Genomic DNA, 14,517 nt, shown 5'->3' on the forward strand with positions numbered 1-14,517 from the left:
GGTGGCGTGTTCACTGGGCATGTACTTCAGCTTCGCTCGAAATTGCACTCGGATGTACACTTTTTATGGTTCGGGATAATACTGTTCGGCCGTGTCGCTTGTACGAGCTGAAACTTCAACCTTGCTATGTTGCACCCAACCTAACTAACGTTTGGGTTTGGGCTAGTTCATAATTAAACTTTGTTCGGTGCTTAACCTGCTGCTTGACGCTGTTCACGGCTCCTAACACAGATGCTGGCACTGGGGTCACCTTTATATCGAGAGTGCTAGTGCGCTAAAATTTTCAAGGTCATTCATCACGTCGCAATACCTTCATCAGCCGGCGCGCAAGCTCCCCAATACTTTCTGATCGCTTCCGTCACACGAAGAGGAGAAAGGAGCTAGAGGATAGTTGATGTCTTGGTCTCTCACTTCACTATAACAGGCGTTGGGGTCGTCCATAATCTCTCGCTGCTTAAGAGGGGAATGCGCACGCGCCAAGTGTGAGGAAGCAAGTGAAGAAATAACGTCGCATAGGATGAACGCAGTCGCTAACAGTGCCAAAAGCCCGCGCACCGCCACCGTGTCCCAATACTATGGAAGATCGAGCATACTACTCCGACCCCAAGCGTCAACGTCGGACCGATTGTGTAGCCCGTCCCTTGAATGTGCTTTTGCGCAGCCGGACCGGCAGCCTTTAGATTAGCATTGCGGTAAACCAAGGTCGACGTTTCTATCACTTCATTTCTACACTATTCACTGGCCTAAACTGAGACGAAATTTCGTAACACAATTCAGACACCCTTTAGAGTGTAGTGTGTTTAACATTAGGAAAACACATTAACCGGTACTTTTGAATTTTGCTGGTTGACCATCAGTCTCTCACCTCACAGAATCTGAAGGCCTCAAGATATGTTGTTTATCAATGTATTTATATGGTGCCAGTCTGTGAATTTGAGGTATTCCCTGTACCCCGGTGAAATAGGTCTTTTACTACGTTACGGCGCAGGGACACCCACGGATGAACGCTGCGCTCTGAATTTTTTTCTTGAGGAAATATTATTCGATCATGGCGACCACAGAGTTCCCCATAACTGAAGTTCGAAACATGGAGTGTTGCTACTGAAGATTTTTGCGCCGTCGCATCTAAGGACAGGGATGCCAATTAGTGTTATTGTGGTACAATGTTTTCCGTACGAGTATTTCGGGTGTTTTACTGTGCTTACTAGCCAATTGGTATTTTAAAGCCACCTTGATCTGGATTCGTTTATTCTATCATCCCAGCCAGCGCCAAGGACCGCCACGATCAGACCGCCGAATCGCGTGGACTGAGGAACCCTTAGTGAGGTCGTTTGGCCACACCCATTGGACTACCCCCCCGGCGAGTGCACCCCTTCCTGGCCCCGTCCCGTTGGTGGAACCCGGTGTTGGAGGGCGGTGTGGCCAGTGGACCTGCCGCTCCCTGTGCCTGGCTATGTGCATTTCCTCCATGCTGTTGCTGCTAACAGTGCTGCTGACGCTTTGGATCTGGAAGTACTTGGACGAAGGAGCGTCTGAAAGCGGCGAAGACCCCGGGCGGTACGGTGCATTCCGCCAGACAAGAACCGAGCAAGCGACGCTCGGGCCTCTTGATGGCGACCCCAGTCCAGTTTACAGCATTCCGAAGAACACGGAACCGAACGGTAGGAGGCACGAAGGAGCGTTTTTGTTATTTTAATTTGTTTTGTGGAATCATATGTGGTGCCTAGAATTGCTGCGTTTCGTGATGTTCTGGCAGTGGCCTAGATGAAGTTCATGGCTTAGAGAAGCCTTAGGGGCTAATGCGCATGCGTATAGCTAAACACTATACCAGAGGTGACTTTCGCCGAAGTCCTGATAAAGCGGGTAGTCAAAAAAGCTTGACAAGTTGCAAGCAATCAAACCCTTTATATCAGAAATACTTTTTAAGAAAGAATGATTTCGGTGTACGTAATTATGCCTAGTGTAGGACCTGGCGTATCTTCGAGCTGTAATCTCTGAAGCATGCCGAACCATGCGTGTACGTAGCGCACAGGGTAATGACAGCTAGCTTATGTACGGGTATAAATATTTATTGCTATAGTTACAGTAACTCACAAGGTTGACCCTTAATTAGTTCTATAAAATAGGTATATTTTAAACGATTCTGAAAGTTTGCTGTCAGTAAAACGTGCGCGAGATTTTTCCTGTGGAACATCTGTTTTGTGTAAAAAGGAATTTGGTTTGTTATATGAGCATTTTAGGTCTCCTTTATAATAAATGCAAGAAACAGTAAAAAAACTCGTATTTTTTGTGTAATAATCAAAAAACAGGCCGATAAGAGACCAGCTGGGAAACATAGAAAATTTTATCCGAATACTGTAAAATAATTGGCTCCTTTCCGGGGCAGAGTTCGAGGGATCCCAGGTGTTTCCACGATCTGCCTATCTCGACTGCTGATAAACGTACGCTTGACCGTTATGTTCGGATTAGCTAACACTCGGCATCTCTTTCTCTCTCTCTCTCTCTCTCTCTCTCTCTCTCGGGACGTCCCTTAATCTTCTCTACGTGCGTAGTGCAGTGAATGAAGTACGCACAGAGAGCTGTCACTAAGGGCCATCTTCTGGTCAATGAGCCGTCCCAAGGTGTGTGGCGAACGCCTCTAATATTCACTGGCAAACAGACAAGGGCTTTACGGGCAATGGGAATAGCGATCTTTCCACGGTCAGTAGGAAGATGACAGAGGGGCTTTATTCCTGATTCCGAGGGAACACTCCAGGCATAGCGTGCTGCGGAACTACGTGGCAGGAAGAGCGAAGCCGTGACGGCAATTACAACTCTATCTCCGTCGCCGAATCTCTTGAGCCGGGCACTTCCGCAGAATTCACGGCGTCCGCTGCATACTCAACTAATAAAAGTTGTCATTCTCTACTTTCGCCACCACATGCAATCCAGGAAAGTGGCGGCATTTTATAATGTCAGTCGCCTGGATTCAGCTTCCAGTAAAAATGATAACCTGAGCAATTATGCCTCGTTCGTTGTTGAAGAGGACGCCCTTCTCTTAAATGTGGTGGGTGGGGGCGTCCTCCAAACATTGTTTGGGGCAAGGCAACGTCGCAACAGTGGTTACAGCTGTGGGAGGGCCGCGTCGCAACAGATGCTGGCTTTTCAGCAGCAAACCGAAAATCATCTTCTTCATTATCATCATGATCCAACTGCTGTTAGAGGCTTTGCCCGTTGTTTCTAATGTTTTGGTCCGGTTTGGAAGTGGTGGTGTTACTTTCTTACGGCATTCAAGGCTTGCAGAAAGGTGGTTAGAATGCACACCTTTTACTGAGATGTACAGAAGCGACGATGACGGCAGCACACAGTTGGCATGGGTGGCGTATAATAGGGTCAGGTATAGGGCACATGTGCTGCAGTCGCCTGTATCCCAGCAAAGGATGAAGCATTCGGCAGCCTGGTGGTACGGTCGGAGGTGCGTACAGCATCGTATGCATTGATTTTGTAACGCAAACACGTGCCTTCAAAGGTCTTACTGCGGCACTCAATCTGCCGAGTAGTCGGACATATAGGATTCGGGACCCGTTATGCAGTTTATGAGTGGGAGTGTTTGGCTCTTTCCAAGTCCATTCCTGTAATCACTACTCTGGTCGTTCTAGGAAGTAGCTTGAGGTAATAAACAGAATCTTGGGTCTTTACTCCGAGTTGAAAGGTAGTCACTTCGCGGAGGGGTAGACATACCGTATCAGTGGCTGTGATCAGGACGATGAGGTTCTGCTTCGCTTTGGTTCGAATTAGTACGCGGAAAAAGAACTTATTGTCCGTAACTTAGCGTCTTTTGTTACTTACCGGTAACTCTAGGTAACAACATGAAGCGCCGCTTGACGTCGGTGTATAATCATGAAATCATTTCCTCGCCATGGGCAAGGTTAAGTGTTAGTGGGGCCCCGGAGCTCGTCACTCTGTATGGTCGCGTAGAGAGCTACGGGGATGGCGTCATGTGTGGGAGCGAAAAGTGGGGCCGAAGCCCGTGACTCTTAGCGAGCTAATTCCACAAGCGTTAGGCTTAGTGGCGAATCTCGGTGTTTTTAGGATACCAGTTGCCACTAAGTCGCAACCGCTATATGCGGCAATGGTAATAAGTGGGTTCAATCGATGGCGGTTGTCGTAAATAACCAGTTGGTAATGTAAGTGACCCGGGTACTCATCAAGCAATGGCAGGAGTTGAGTATATCATCTTATTATTGTAGACAAAGGTAGCTGATGATGATGATTGATTCTCAAGAAGTATTATGTTGTTTTTCTATACTAATGAACCGGTTGAAGAAAATCGGGGATGTTTGCTGAAACTTAAAATTCTTATTACTGGCCAGCAACATTGGAGAAAATAGCAGAGTGATAGTGTTCGGTTAATAACACATTAACGCAACATGAATCAAATTTGATTCATTTCATTATGCCATTCCTACAGAGTGCTTTATTTTCGACAAACGGAAATACAGCGGTCCTCATTAATAATTGGCTCCAGGTTTTTTCCATCCACTAAAACTCTGCAAGCCAAACCAATAAGTAATTGATATCTGCCGTTTTTTCTTATTTTCGTAATTCCACGAACACGCTCGACCTAACGCACGTAAAGGGTATCTCCAGATACTTCTTAGTGTATTTAAAACCCTATTTATTATTTGTGGCTAAAATCAGAGGCATTGAAGGACTCTGCTAAAATAATTCATTCCTTTCTTTTGGGAGACGGAACATCTATCAACTTATTATTGACACGCAATTTTGGTAATTATGTGGGCTAGTTATGCGTTTGTGAATGGTCAAATTAGGTTGCCGAAAGGCTCATTAAGAGAGGTTTTGCCGATACAAGGGTATTCACGTTTTCAGGTCAATCAATGGCATAATAATCGCCTCACAACGATTTTTTTGAAGAGATGATTATTAGTGGAGTTGTTGCAAATCAAAGCGTCGCATTTTCTCTCGCTCCGGGCTTCTCCCTCGTTTCGTTCCCCTCACACCCCGTGAGCGAAACTGCTTATGATGCGTCGCTTTTCGGTGACGTCTGTAAGAACATCCGGTTGCGGGGTCGTCTGCTACTTCGATATTATGCGCCGCAGCATGGCTCTGGGACGCAGCCATTTGGCTTTGTGCGTTCCATTGCGGCTGTTTTTTTTATCATTTTGGTTATAAATCTTTCACTCCGCTGACGGCGTCGATAGCTGATTGAACCTTACAGTCAGTGGTATTGGCTGTAAGATTCGTAAACTGTAAACCCTGGGCATATTTGAAGGGAGGAGGACTTTGCCACCCTATCACCGCGCATTTGCGGTGACGTCAAGTCATGGTACACATGTTAGTTTAAACTATAGAAGAGGATGAAAAAAGAATTTCCCGAAAATTTTCAAGAGTGAGCACTTACTTACGTTTTGAACCGACGTCGGTTTATATATTAAGGGGGCTCTCGTTCGCGACAATGTCGAGCGTGGTCGGGTTCTGGTGACGCCATGTTCACGCGTACAGAGGCAGATATGGTATTTCATTTTATATCTATCGGTTCTAAACATTGATAACAATAATAAAAATGTGTTTGATGCCTCTTTCATAGGAATCGGCAAAGCACGAAAGTTAAATGTGCCTTCAGATGAGCATTTAACTGTTTATTGTGCTTCTATATGAGCGTGTACATTGCTGTTTTTATTACGTCGGTATGGCGCCATTAGACGCATGAACATGAAACACCGGATTGCAGGCGCAGGAACACTATGTAAATCCTGCTCGAATCACAGCCCCTTGAAAACCGTGCGAAGAAAACGAATCGAAACCGAAACCGAAAACGGAAGCAGTAGGTGGTCCCGTGCACACAAAGTCACGTAAGGCCTGTAAATGTACTTAGGTAGCACCAACCACTCCCTCCTCCTTCGCCGCTCTCCTCTTTTTCTCTGCCCTCAGCACGGCGCCGCGCGCCCTTGAACTCGGCGGCTGTGCGGCCATTTTTGTTGGCTGCTTCAGAAAAGACGCCCTCGCAACTATACCCGACGCTCACTGAAGTTTTTCGTGCTGTTTGCTTTGGTTGTTTTGTTTTATAAGTGAGTTTGTTTTCTTTTATATTTTTGTCTACATCGGGATATTTGTGCGGAGTGGAGGTCGCTGACACGTATACGCACAGCGCGGTGTTTGTTTATGCCTGGGGCATGCTTGTAACATCTCAAGATAGTTCGTTAACATGAAAGGATCGAACGTGCACATTTCGAAGGCCCTGTTACGGTAATTTTTTTCTTCCAATCGCGTGAGTGTGGGCAAGCCATCACTGCACAGAGGGCTTGCAAACGGTTCGCGCTGCTGTACAGAGCACTTCATGCGCAAAGGCCATCGTTAGAGCGCTGCACTGGCGTGCTTGCATTTGCCTTTTTTATGACGGTGGTGAATCATTAGCGGTGTTCAGTGTGCCCCCGCTTTTACTACTCACATACATCGTAACCTAATTGCCCACAGTTTAGAGTGCTTTGCCGTTTTCGTTGAAATGTTTCTTTCACCTCCATGACGTTATAGGCTGCTGTGACTAGATTTAAAAAATACGCACATGCTGTCGTGCGTGCGTGCTAGTACAGCGACGCGAAAAATCCCGGCTTCCCGACTTTGCAGCCGGATACACTAAACTTCACTTGCGGCCGTATGTTCATGTGCAAACCGAGTGAAAAACGTAGGCTTATAAATCTGGGAATAGGCGTCAGAGAAGACTGCGATAAATCGATCGGGTAAGCTGAAATTACAGATTTGTGGCCTCTTATTTCTCATACGAACCAGAGCGAGTCCCTCTAGGTACAAAAAAAAATGTGCATATATAAACGGCTCATCTAATTACGACAGCTAATTAATCATTCACTACGTTTTTTACTGGGCGCGGCCGTTTACAGCCGTTATTAATGGAGGCACTTGGACTCAATTGTTTTATAATGGGATATATTCTGGTATATTTGTACATGGCACTAACACAGGAATACACCAGAAAGGAATTCGAAAGAGAACCGATATCACGACAATTATCACGAGAAAACAATAAGGTATATCACAAAAATGAATTGGTGCCAGCAAATGGATATTTTGTTGGAAGAAACGTCCGTGATGACGTCGTGCAGGTGGCTTGTGCTGCTGGCGTGGCTTCCTGTGAGAAGAAACGCTGGGAGTGGCATTTGGGTTCAGTTTTTTAACGCCAAGCCTCTCCAATATCCGTTGCTCAAATTGGTCCGTGAAATAATCCTATTGAGAAGAAAAAGAATGTCACCACCGGGTCTGAGATTCGCCACAAAGACGCCGCAAATATAGGCAATAATGCATTGCAGAAGTGAGTTGGTGACCGTTCTACCGTAGCATGGTCAAATTCATTTTCGCACATCTGCTCATCGCGGTGTCCACGCTCAACGTGCTTACACTAAATGCGTTCAGAAAGCGTTGTGCTGACAAAAATAGGCCTACTGAGAAAATTATACTTGCCCAATGTGTTTTGGTTCACATCGCAATGACTGGATACGCTGCACCGTTGACTACTAAGATAAAGTAAGCGCGCACTCTGCAAATGTATGGCGTAACGCGTAAAGGAACCGTTAAGATGTAATTAACGTTCCTCTGTGCACTGTGCATACACGAAAGGGCATACAGCCGTTGCGGTGCGAATATGCATTTCAAGTGCCCATTCAAACGCGCGCGAATTTAGCAATGCGATAACAGATATTGCGAGTCAGACGTACGTCAACGGCGCGGTCCCTAGATTAGCTGGCCTTAAATTGTTTTACCTAGCCGCAATTTTTTTTCTCTTTACAGCCTCAATTTGCGCCTCACAGACCAAACACATATTACGCAGAAAATCATTCTAATGTCATAACAATGGGAATATAATGCTATCCGGGTCGCTTACACACAAAACGTGACTTCACGCCACAAAGAGCTTACACCCAATCGGAACGCGCACGCTACATGGTTAGACGCAAGCTGCTGTCAGTCAAAACAGGCGCGAATTCAGGCGAACAATTCTGGCGTCACAAAAACCTTACGACAACCGGCTGAACATGCTACGCCGCTTAAAATTATGCTGGGATTTTAGCGGGCACATGGCAAATACACGGCCTCTTTTCCAAAGCAAAGCTTACTACGTGACGAACTCGTCGCTGCGCGCAATGTCTACTCAGAACACAGGGTGGACGACGGTTGCGGAAGGAATACGCATTTCTTTTTAAGTGACAGCTCAAGCTTGCGCAGAATTTGCGAACGCGAAAATAAGCATTCAGAAACTTACCTCGCAAAAGAGTGATGGCAGTGTCGGCTTGAAGTATGCTCGTTAAAATCTACGCAACCAAACTTTTCTCTTTCCTGCGTCGCGGATCCCGGACGCAATAACGAAGTCTTTTGCACTCCCTGTCCCTATCCGCGCTGCCAACAACACATCGGCACCGCGATGCAACATAAACTGACACCGATGCGACATTTGTTCGGAACGAGCAGATATTTCTACTTTGCTATTGGCTGGTGCCTACGATAAAGCAGGCACTGAAGTTGTGCGGCCAAACATGGGCCGCACCGGCGGCATTGCGCAATGTCCTGTCCGGCAAGCCGACCCAGCTGCGGAGGCAGAAGAAAAAAACGACATAGCTACTACGTGACTTTTCTTTTGTAGAATGGCGGGCGGCGCTGGCCGGAGATTCTGAAAATAGCAAAACATGGAAGAGGGAAGGAGCGCGGGTAAGGGCGAAAGGTGGCGAGATCATAAAATGGCGCTATGTTATTCATTTTAGGGGCCTTAAAGACGCTGGCATTCAGGCGCCAACAATCGTTGCTCATTAGCGTCATGATGAAATACTTGGCTTTGCCCCTCGTAGAAGACAGCACCATCTGAAGGAATAAGGAATATTAAGGGATCTGAATAAGGAATCTGAAGGAATATTTTGCGGAAATAACCGGTTTAATACACTGAGACCCACCCTTTGTGTAACACCAATGTTTTCGAACTGATTTCAAGGATTCGTAACTGGTTAACTGAACATTTCTTGAAAAACAGTCGCACAGTATAGCTTCCAAAAGCCTCCACCATAGCCGATTCCCACCAACAGCACTGATTTCGCTGTGGGAATAGTGTTTGCCGCAATTTTGGTTTAGGCTTTACGCTAAAAGCGTTGGTCAATATAGCTGCCCTATTCCATAATAACCCTTCCATGACTCCGCTTTTGCGCTTAAGTGAGATTATATTTTCTACAAGCGTTGATGGTCCCCCACGAATATGCAAATGGGGACTACGTCAAAACGAATTGTGGTCAAAGCAAATGACCGAAGTGTCGTAAGCCGAAATACAATTCGCATTAGCGCTACTGTTGAGTTGTATAGAGTTCATAGACCTTACTATATGTTTAGTGTGCTCTAGGAAGTGACGGAACAGAACAGCATTCATTTACGCTACGGATGTATTCAGGGCGCAGTTTTCGTTTCCCGATCGATTCCCGCAGACCGTACTGCCGATGGGTATTCTTGGCGTTTTTGGTAAGCAAGCCAGTCACACCACGCGAACTTTCGATCGACCCGCGCCTACGTGTCGAAGTCAGCATCGTGTGACAAGGGGGCCTGCCAACTAGGAAGTCGGCGTCACCGTCGTGTCGGCCCAGCGAACGCGCCTGGTCTTAGATGGATAAGCGTGTTGCGGGAAGCGCTAAATAGCAAAGGCGCCGCTGCGTCAAGTCGACGCCGAGCAGACGACACATCTGTTCGCGGAAGGCACCGAAAAAGACGTCCAAATGTAGGACTTTTGCTTCGTGACGCACATGGTAGAATTAATGACTTACATGCAGGAAAGTGGCAGAGGCCAAAAAACACGAAATAAATAGCGGAAATGCGGCAACAAGCTTTGAAACAAAAGTGTGAGCGCTCCGCTGGACGTAGGAATGTTGTACTTGGCCCAGCTGACGTTGACCACCCAACCTATCGATTGGGCTAGTTCATTCTGTGTGCTCAAAACGCCTTTGCGGCACCCCTTTAACCCTCATGCGAAGTTGTGGCGACAAAGTATTGTGAACTGGCCACTTACGTGTGACCGATGACAAGATACAATGAATTGTCTCCAATCCACACTATGAAGGTGGTTGGAAAGCCAAGCTGTAAACGACACAGTAAAGATTGTTGTGGTTCGTTTCCCCGAAGTCCGGTGTCGATCACGAACCCAACGCCTGGGCTCCGGTTGACTTGGCAGGGTGCTGGCAGGGCGATGGTGTCGAAGTTCTTGGAGACGGCGGTCGAATTGACGAACTCGAGGCGTTGAGATTAAGTGAAACGAAGAGTTTATATACTGCTATTTACAGTAGGAGAACTGGGTACATGAGAAATAAAAGGAAAAAAACTTCAAACTTCACCTAGACGCTAGCTCCGAGTGCGCACAAATCACTCGAGCTCCTCAACTTCGTCTAACTCTCTTATTCTCGGAGCGTACACAAAATGCTCAAGAAACGACGGCCGAGACTGTCTCGCCGCAAGATCCGTCTAGTTGCCCGGTACGGCGCTGTACCCTAAACCTCCGACGCGATCTTAACCTCTAGCCTGGGGGGCTCACAAATCTCAACCTAGCTTTAACGGTCGAGACTCCTTGTCCCGCCGGGAACAGCCCAGCTCGGCGCTGAGACAAGAACGATTTCTAACGGCCAAGTTCGGCCTTATAACACCTCGAGATCACCCTCTCTCGGGAACGCCCCTGTAGCGTTCGTACACGCGTAAGGGAGTGTCCAAATTCACGTAGACAGCTGTCACTCAGCACGCTACGGAATATTCAATGAGGCGCCGCCATTTTTGGGTCAATGGCACGCTGGCTGACGAGCAGGTGCGCTCGACCCCCCGGGGTGAAGGCGAAAGGCGGCAACGGTGCACTGTACCGGCCGGGGCGCGTTAACAATGGTGTCTCGCGCGGCGCGCGCTTCGACGCCGGTAATCCCACCACCTCCGCGGGTCACGTCGTCGGTTCCCGGAGCCCGGCGGCGCCATCTGCGCTCTGAAGGGGGGATCATCCCCGCGGCATTTGGTGGGCCAGACAATCCGTCTCCCGTTCTCGCCGTGACGAATTGGCGACGGCTGCGGCGTAGAGTCTACAGTGCTGAGCCCCCAGACAGAGTGGCGGGCTCTCACGCGCAGCGCGGGCGCCTGGCCGCTGATCTCATAAGTGGACCTTACAGACACCCACAAAAATTGCACATGCGATGTCACTTCAATTCACACACCTGGCTCTACAAAGAATCATACCAGAGATCTTGCCTTCCGTTACCTAGAATTCGCAGGATCGGCATCCCAAAACGCAGAAGCTTCGGCCACGGCCGGGGTACAGCTGCGGACGCCGCCGCTGTAGCCCGGACGGTTGTCGGGAGAAAGAAAACGGTGAGGAGAGTCAGTCAAATGGTGCAGCGGAACCTAGCTGTACTGATTTGCTAGCTCGGGGCAACAACACCCCGCGACACAAGAGCGGACAGCGAAACAATTCGGCTTGTGAGCTTAGTGATTCAAATTTATGCCGATTTAGTCAGTTATACGAGTAATACCCACTAGTTATTTTGGCAATTTTGAGAAGTGCAAGAAAGCTGAGAGAACTTTTAAAATATCTATTAGCCAGAACCAGTCTGTTTTCGCCTTTTGTAGTACGTGTTCAAAAACAACCAAATTGGTGTTCACCAGTTTAGGAAATGGAGGGGAATTCGTGGCAAGCATTCCGCAAAAGGTAGGGTTTGTTTAGCGGCCAGATGTATGTATGTGGTCTCTGCATTTTGTTTTCGTGCCATTTCCGTATCTTTGCCGTAGGACCACTTAATTCCCTCGTGTCCGGGTAGACACAGGAGGTGCTTTTGAACAATTTAATCAAGCCGTTGCGAACGAAACACGCAATGGAGGCGTAGCTGCACCTATACAGGCCCAAAACACCCGTCGCTACAGCAGACGACAAAGCCGGGTCGCGCCGATGCGCCCGCCGGCGTCATAGCGCGGGGAACGCTGGGTAAATTTGCCGCGCCATGTACACTGCGCTCCATGAGTGAAAACTGCCCTTCGCTCCGCAGTCGCGTTGGAAGTTCCTTGTCCCACAGGCCACAAACGAACCGTTGGCTGATAGAGATACGAATCTTTCCTTTTAAACCTTATACCCTCTTCGGTAAAATACAATTGCTTATGCACGAGAGGAATTATAGGATTCTGGTGTTGCACCCCTGTGATATCTACACTTTTTGCGGATACCGCACGTGCAGCGCCGGTGTGAAGCTCTTCTTTTTTCTCGACAATTCGCAATTTGTTCACCAAGCCATGTATGCATTTTCCTCTTAAGCATAAGCGAAATAAAAACCAGTGCCCTTCCGCTCTGTGAAGAAGGATGACCAGGAAAGCTGGGCGAAGTCCACTTCATAGGCTGCACGAAACAAAACACGATAGTTTGCAATTTCCGATTGAGCATACTTCCTACCCTATTGATCAGGATCTCGACCTATATTCTAGGGGACAAAATAGGTCCGATCCCTTTTCTTCAACTTCGAAGGCAGCTTAATTTATGTGTGACACACCGATTTAAAACACTCCGCCTCGGAAGATAGCAGACGGGACGCGTTGATTCGTGAGCCCTGAAAGTTATAATCTCCAACCTGATTACGAGGTATGTCCGTGGTGATGGCATGGATGCTAGCTGCGTGAGCAAGCCCTTCTCCCTCCCTCCATCTCGCATCCGGTAAAGCATAAAACAGCAGATGGTGATGTGCGCGTGCTGAGACCTCAAACGAACCGGCAAAATGCCCCTCCGAAAGCCAGGAAGCTGAACAAAAGTTCTTTGCACGCGCGAGCGTTTGAAGAGGTAAACATCAACGATATTCGACGATTTTTGGTATATACAATGTAACTTTATATATACACTTTAAACATAGGTCATTTTTAAATGTTTAAATATACATTTAAACATAGGTCACTCTTAAGTTGCGTGGGGTAATCTGGTTAGCTTAGTGAGGCTATTTCCGCGGACTCGTGCTCCATATTATTAGGGATAAGTGTATCCACACGCGGGCATGGTACGCTTATACTGTACTCGTGTTTTAATCCAGAAGGAAACATGACTTTTGATTTGCCGAGACATAAACGGAGGCAGACTTTCTTAGGGGGTTAATTTGAAATGTTTCTTATTATAATACAAATGCATCCCAACAATCCTAGTAATTTCGTAGACTCCTATTTCTTTACCAGTATCGAACGTTTTCCTGATGCAGACAATCATGCTGGCTTCGAGACCGCAAGCACAACCAATCCAGACTCCTTGCCGCTTCCTGCCACCCAAGAGCTGCTCCACTTGCCACAACACAGCCGTAGCCATTCTCCTCCGTTAAGCGACGTCTGCCTCTACACCTATCGGGAAACAAACAACACCAGCAATGCCACTGGCTTAAACCAAGCTTCACCTGGACAGGGCCACGATAGCGGCTGCGAAGTTTTAGTCGAATGTTGCGCCCTTCTGGGTGACGACATGAGGCTGACTCTGGAAGACCCGCTGCTACACAGTGAAGACAAATCGACGCCGTTACAGCTAGAACTGCTAAAGAAATGCAATGTCTCACAGTATAGCCCCGGCATGTTGCTCCTCATGGTTCATTCGAGGTACTCGACGTTCCGCGGGCTTCTTGAACACAGCCCCAGAACTGCCAGTGTATTCATTCAAGACGCACTGCGCATGGCACGAAGGAACCACTATGAAGGAATTCGTTTCTTGTTGCACGATTTCGAGAGCAAAGTACTCGCCTTCCCTCTACTCAACGCTATTAGAGAATTGGCGGCAAGGTTACGGAAACAAAACTGCAGTCTCGGATTCTTTCTCCATCACCCAGAAGCGACGCAAGTGGGGTACGTGAAACGACTGCGGCTGTTAGAAGGATTTCTGAATGCCCCTCAGTCCATACTATTGTACCACGACGCTTTTGGGTTTCCGAACAAGAAAACTGTGCTCACATCCAAGCGCAATCAAACGGCGTTCAAGTCTAGAACGTCTGTGTGCTACATCTTCCACTCTGGAGTGGCCACTTCAACCGACCAAGCAATGCCCGCGCCATGTGACGGCCCCACGCCTCCCTTAGGATTCCGTGCAATGTTACTCGAACATGGCGGCCTCACTGAGCTCTGTCGCTCTTGGAACAGCTCCTCGAAATCTCCGTCGAATTGTTATTACAGCTACATGTGCAGTGGGAACAAAAAAGAACTAATTCAGACCCCCGACGAAATAACGAGGCTTCGCAAGGAGCTTCACAGCCGTTCTGGATCTGATTGTTTTGGAACATTTAGCGGTGCGCGTAATTTTTCAAGCGCCTGTTATAAATATGCGTCGCTGTTTGAAGAATCAAAAAAGTTTGTTCAATGAATTGTAGTAATATTGCACCACCTAATGTAACCAAACGTCTGTGGGAGCATTTTGTTAACTTTGCGTCAATAGAAACAACAGAATGAATTATGTTGTGCTGTGGACCACTACAAAATAAATGGGCTTTTCCCATACGTCGATTT

The sequence above is a fragment of the Haemaphysalis longicornis genome, unplaced genomic scaffold (assembly GCF_048455015.1).
Source record: "Haemaphysalis longicornis isolate Haplotype H1 unplaced genomic scaffold, Haemaphysalis longicornis Haplotype H1 scaffold_4, whole genome shotgun sequence".
Taxonomy (NCBI): Eukaryota; Metazoa; Arthropoda; class Arachnida; order Ixodida; family Ixodidae; genus Haemaphysalis; species Haemaphysalis longicornis.